Consider the following 6000-nt stretch of genomic DNA (forward strand, 5'->3'; position numbering starts at 1 on the left):
CTTCTTCACAGTCCAACTCTCACATCCATTCATGACCACAGGAAAAACCATAGCCTTGACTAGACGGACCTTTGTTGGAGGTTATATCATCAAGTACTTACATTAGAAAGGAAGAAAGTCTCAAATCAAATACCTCAGCTTAAGAAACTAGAAGAAGAATGAATTAAAACTAAAGTAGCTGAGAGGGAATAATAGCAGAAATCAGAGAAATAGAAAATAATCAAGAAAATCATTGAAACCTGAAGCTGTTTTTTTGATATCAATAAAACTTGTAAATTTCTAGCCATACTGATCAGAAAAGAAAAGAGAGAGAGAAAAGACACACACTGAGAAAAGACACACAAAATATCAAGAATGAAAGAGGAAATAGCACTGTAAATCCTACAGATATTAAAATGATAAAAGACTATTATGAGGAATATTTGGCCAATAAATTTGACCACAGATAAAATTAACAGGTATCTCGAAGAATACAAACCACTAGAACTCACTCAAGAAAAAATAGATAGCATCATTAGCCCTGTAACTATTAAGGAAATGGGAACCTTCTCCCAGGCCTAGATGGCTCTGCTGGTTAACTTTGCCAAACATTTAAACAGGAAATAATATCAATTCTATACAAAAGCTTCCATCAAACTGAAAATTATAAAACTTCCCAACTCATGTGAGTCTAGCATTGCCCTGATATCAAAGTCAGAAAAAGACATGATGAGCATATAAAACGTAAGTCAGTATCTCTTATAAACATAGACACAAAAATTCGTAATAAATATTTTGAAAATTGAATCCCACAATATATGTTCAAAGTCAAGATTAACAAGCTATAGAAGAAAAACCATATGATCATCTCAATAGAGGGCTTCCCCAGTAGCTCAACTGGTAAAGAATCCGCCTGCAACTCGGGAGACCTGGGTTTGATCCCTGGGTTGAGCCGTCAGGGAAGCCCTAAGTATGATGCTCCCTCTAGGTTTTAGCAGGTTGAGGAAGTTCCCTTGTATTCCTAGTTTGCTGAATGTTGTTTATCAGGAATGAATGTTAAGTTTTGTCTAATGGATATTCTATTATCTATTGAGACAAAAGTGAAAGTCACTCAGGTGTGTCCGACTCTTGCAACCCCATAGACTGTAGCAGATGGCTTGCCTGCAATGCAGGAGACCCACCCAGCTTCCATCCCTGGGTCGGGAAGATCCCCTGGAGAAGGGCATGACAACCCATTCCAGTATTCTTGCCTGGAGAATTCAATGGAGGAGGCTGGAGGGCTACAGTCCGTGGGATTGCAAAGAGTCGGACATGACTGAAAGACTAATACATCATACTTAATGGTGAAAGACTGAGAACTTTCCAGTTACTCTGGGTAGGAAGGGGCCATGCAAGGTTTGAGTGGAGGGCTGATGGGATCTGACCTGATTTGGAAAGATGCTCTGGCTGGGAGCGTGGAATGGATGACAGGCGGGGGACTGGGGCAGGGAGACCCATTCAGGGCTGCGATGTTTTATGTCAGGCAGGAGATGACTGGCTTGGCTGGGTGCCAGGGGTACCCAGTACCCCGCAGGGAGAAGTTGGCAGGGGGTTGATTTGTGAGAAGAATCCTTTGGATTTGTTGAAAGGTTAGGGTGGAATTTGAAAGAGGAATTGCCCAGGAGACTTTGGATCTGAATGACCCCCTGGTGACATTTTACTGAGACAGGTGATGTCTCTTCCCCAAGGGGAGGGCAAACTCACAAACCTGAGGAGACCCCAAGGGGGTGGAGGCAGTAGCCACCAGGCCCAACCACTGGAGCTTGTGAGCCCAGGGGTGTCAATCAGTCAGAGGCCAGCATTTTTATGTAAAATCTCCAAAATATTCAATGCCAGCTCCATTGTTTAAAACACAGCATTCGGGCTAAAGGTGTCTGGAGGGGCCAAGCCGCTCTCCTGCCAGCCTCACCAGCCTTGACGCTCAGCTCCGTCACAGCCTGGACACAAGGCTCCCTCCTAGGCCAGGCCATCCTGACCACCGGCTGGGGGGTCCCTCCCACTCCTCCTTATTGCCCCCACACCCTCTTGATTTCCTTCATTACCCTTTGATCTGTTTCCACGAAATTGGTGGTAGGCAGGCCTGTTGATAAGCACTCGGCAGGCTGGAGTGCGTGAATGACAGAAGGAGCAAACGAATGAATGAATGGGAGAGATGAGAGTGAGGGGACCTAAGAGAGAGCCCCTCGTCCAGTGGTATTTCCATTCCATTTGTCTCCACCCGCCAAAAGCTCGACCCTTCCTGGGTCTGTGGTGATAGGCTTGAGCACCCCTGCAGGTTAGAGGGGGGCCTCCCACCCAGCCACGAACACTCCTTTTCCTACCCCCTCCTCCATGCACAGATGTCAGACCTTGCTACCTGCTGTTGCTACCCGCCCTCCCCGCCTGACATTTCTAAGGAAAATGGATAACGAAAAGCAGACTCTCTGGGCAGGAGCAGCAAGAACTGACATCTTGGGGTGACGGCAGCCCCTGTGTGGAGGAGATCAGGTCTGCAGCAAGAATGAAGCCAAGAGAGGGTCAGAGGAGGGGCACCGCCCTCACGGCCCCAATGCACCCCCCTGATCTCAGGCAAGCTGGGACAGTGTCCATCTCAACCCAAGGCCTGGTGATGCTGCGCTGGGGTCCTGGGCCTGGCACAGAGGGTGGGAGCAGAGCACGCACAGGAGCCACGTGCGAGCCTTCAGGCTCGGTGCCTGGCAGGGGGCCTGGTGAGGCTTCGTGTCTGCCTGGGTCCCCGAGGAGGTGCTAGCGGAGCACAGTTAGATGGGGCACTCACAGTCCTCACCGCTGAGAACTGACTTCTCAGGGGCACCACTGTCTTGGCTTAGGAAACTCCTTTGGCGAGGTCACCTGGGCCAAAATGAGACCTGAACACACTATCAGTCTTTGCAGCAAAGGAGAGCCTGGAATGATCCTGGGACAGGAGAAAGTCGAGGAGGGAGGGTAGGGCGGAGGCTGCCTGGTGATCCAGAGGCCAGAGGCATCCAGCGAGCAAGACTGTTACATCTGGGCAGGATGTTCTCACGACTGCCTTGTCTCCTTAAGCCTCTAGGACTTAGACAAATGATGTATGTGTGTGTGTGTGTGTGTGTGTGTGTGTGCGCGCGCGCACGTGTGTGTGTTTGTGTAAATAAAGGCTAGGGGCTGACGTTCAGTTTCCAGGTGCAGATCCAGCCAGGACAGAACCACATGAAATCTCAAGCCTGTAGCTAAGACTCCAGCAGGATGGGAAGTAACCAGGAGGCCGGACGCCACCCCCACTTACCCTCCCCGTAAAAACACTCCTATGCTTTGCTCAAATCACATGGACGGGGAGACAGCCCAGAGGCCCTGCCCCCCTGATATCTGTGTTACAGGTGTTCTTCCTTGAAAACTAAGAGCGCTTTGTTAAAACCTCCAAGCACCACCAATCATCTGTGAAAAGATGAATCACACTTTGACTCGGATTTGCACCGCCTCACTCCGGGGTGTACAGTTGGGTGCTTGTCCTTCAGACAACATCTATCCTTGCCTGACCTGACCCTGGACTTCCTCAAGTCAGTCTGGGGGCTCCTCCGTGTCTCCCACAGTCCTTATGGTTAAAAAAAATGATGATGATGATGATATTAATAAAATTATTTAGTCCTCACAGGGGGCTTCCCAGGTGGCGCAGTGGTAAAGAATCCACCTACCAATACAGGAGACACAGGTTCAATAACTGGGTCAAGAAGATCCCCTGGAGAAGGAAATGGCACCCACTCCAGTATTCTTACTTGGGCAATCCCGTGGACAGAAGAGCCTGACAGGCTACAGCCCACGGGGTTGCAAACAGGCAGACATGACTGAGCACACACACACACAGTCCTCATAGGGGCTTTATGAGATTAGAACTATTATTGTCCCCATTTTGCAGAGGAGGAAACTGAGGCTTAATGTCCTTCCTAAGGCTACATGGATTGGGCAGCACAGGGATTCAAATCCAGACAGCCTCTCCTGAGTCTGTGTGAGTAACCATCGAGCCACAGGGCCTCCCATTTAGGAAGAGTTTGTGGGTTTGTTAAACTGTGGCTGGCACTGGGTACTCTACGAACCCAGGCCATGCGTGTCTCAACCACAGAAGCGGAAAGGAAAGCTTCTGATCACACGGGCTGTTTGCATACCGCCGGCCAAATCCTGCTGCTGCGTTTTCCGGTGAAATGAGAGGGATTCTGCCAAAATCCACGTCATGCTTTCCCTTTACACTCCCCCCCAGCTTTTCCATGCATCCACCTAAAATTACTCCTCTTAACAATAGGCTGAAACTCACAAAAAGAGAGCAGCGCTCTGCCAGAGGACCAGGCAGCTAAACCAGCATGCGACTTTGCAAAGATGCTGAAATCCTAAAGGCCGAGAATCAGGGGGGCCAGCCACAGCGTCCAGACCCCCAGAACAGGGGCCCCATGGCATGGGTTCCAGGGAAAGGGTGCAGAGGCTGAGGGAGGGGGCAGCATTTGCATCCAGCCTTATTAAAATATGCCAGGTGGTCGCTGCCAGCTGTGGGCGAGACCCTCTGCAGAGTGGGGCAAAGTTCAGCCTGTTTGAGCAGCTCGCGTTCTGACGAGCCTTATTCTGACGGCTGGTTAACATCTCTCCGTTGAATTTTAACATGAAATATCTTTTTGACGCAGCAAGGAGAGTGCAGTCCCTTTGGTGCAGGCAGGCCAGGCTTGCAGGAGCCGCCAGGCACATGAAAGGGAAGGAACGGGAGCCGTGGCTGCCCAGCACTCTCCTTGACCTACTTAGAGCCGATTTGTTCAATGGGCCAGAGGAACCCGGGCGCGGGGGCCCTGGGAAGCCAAAACAAAGGGGGCTGTGGCCAGGGCTTTGGCAGCCTGCACGAGGGGGCCAATTAAAGCCATGATACACTCACCCCCAAACCTCGGCCACCTGCCTGAGATACCGCTGAGCCCGCCACTCGCGACCGCCCCCCTTGCCACTGCTCAGCCTCTGTGTGGGCGGTGGGTACACACAGGTGGCCTGGTCTTGCCTGCTCCCAGGGGTCAGCAGCCTTGAAGCCAGAGGAAAATGTAACCAATGCCCGTGATTGCTCTGGAGGTATGCCAGGGGAAGGAAGCAGGGGTTCTGTGGATGAGGGCCCACTGGGTTCCAGGCAGGTGCCACACACGGTGCCCCAGAGGTGGGAACATGTGACTCTGGAAGTTAGCCTGGCAGGTAGGCTGCTTTTCTGTCTGGTGAAACCTTTTATGGAGCCTTTTGGCTACACACAGGGAAAGCTAGAGTCTGGTCCAGAAGGAGAGAGGGTGAGCTGGCAGCATCAGGAAGTAAATGGATCTCTTTCCTGGGCGCTGAAGGGCTGTGAGAATGACTGACTTGGGGCTCCTTCTACAGAGGTTCTGAGCTAGGTAAGGGGTCCTTGGGCTCAGGGATAAGAGGATGTGAGGGAAGGAGCTTCTGACCTGATGGAGCAGGAGCCCAGGGAGAAAGGCAAGGGTGTTGAGGCAGGGACACTCCCTGGAGTCCTTCTTTGCAATCCAAAAGCCTTCAGCCTATTCCAGGAGTTGATAAACATAAACACGAGCTGGGCCGACATGGACTGGAGTCCTGATTCTGCCACAGAGTAGCTGCGTGACCCGGACTCACCTCTCTGAGCTTCAGTTCCCACATCTGCAAAAATAGGTATAAGAAGCATGTATCTACTTAGAAGGGTTGTCAAAAGGATTAAAGGAATTATTACAGGAAGAGGACTCAAGATTTGGTCAACATATATAAAGACTCAATAGAGGACTTCCCTGGTGGCCTAGTGATAAAGAATATGCCCGCCAAGGCAGAAGAAAAGGGTTCAATCCCTGGTCCCGGAAGACCTCACATGCTGCAGAACAGCTTGTGCACCACAGCTATTGAGACTATGCTTTTTGAGAGCCTGGGAACTGCAACTACAGAGCTCCTGAACCACAACTACTGAAACCCAAGTGCCCTAGAGAAGAGAAGCCGCCACACTCAAAA

Source organism: Bos javanicus, chromosome 29, assembly GCF_032452875.1.
Source record: "Bos javanicus breed banteng chromosome 29, ARS-OSU_banteng_1.0, whole genome shotgun sequence".
Taxonomy (NCBI): domain Eukaryota; kingdom Metazoa; phylum Chordata; class Mammalia; order Artiodactyla; family Bovidae; genus Bos; species Bos javanicus.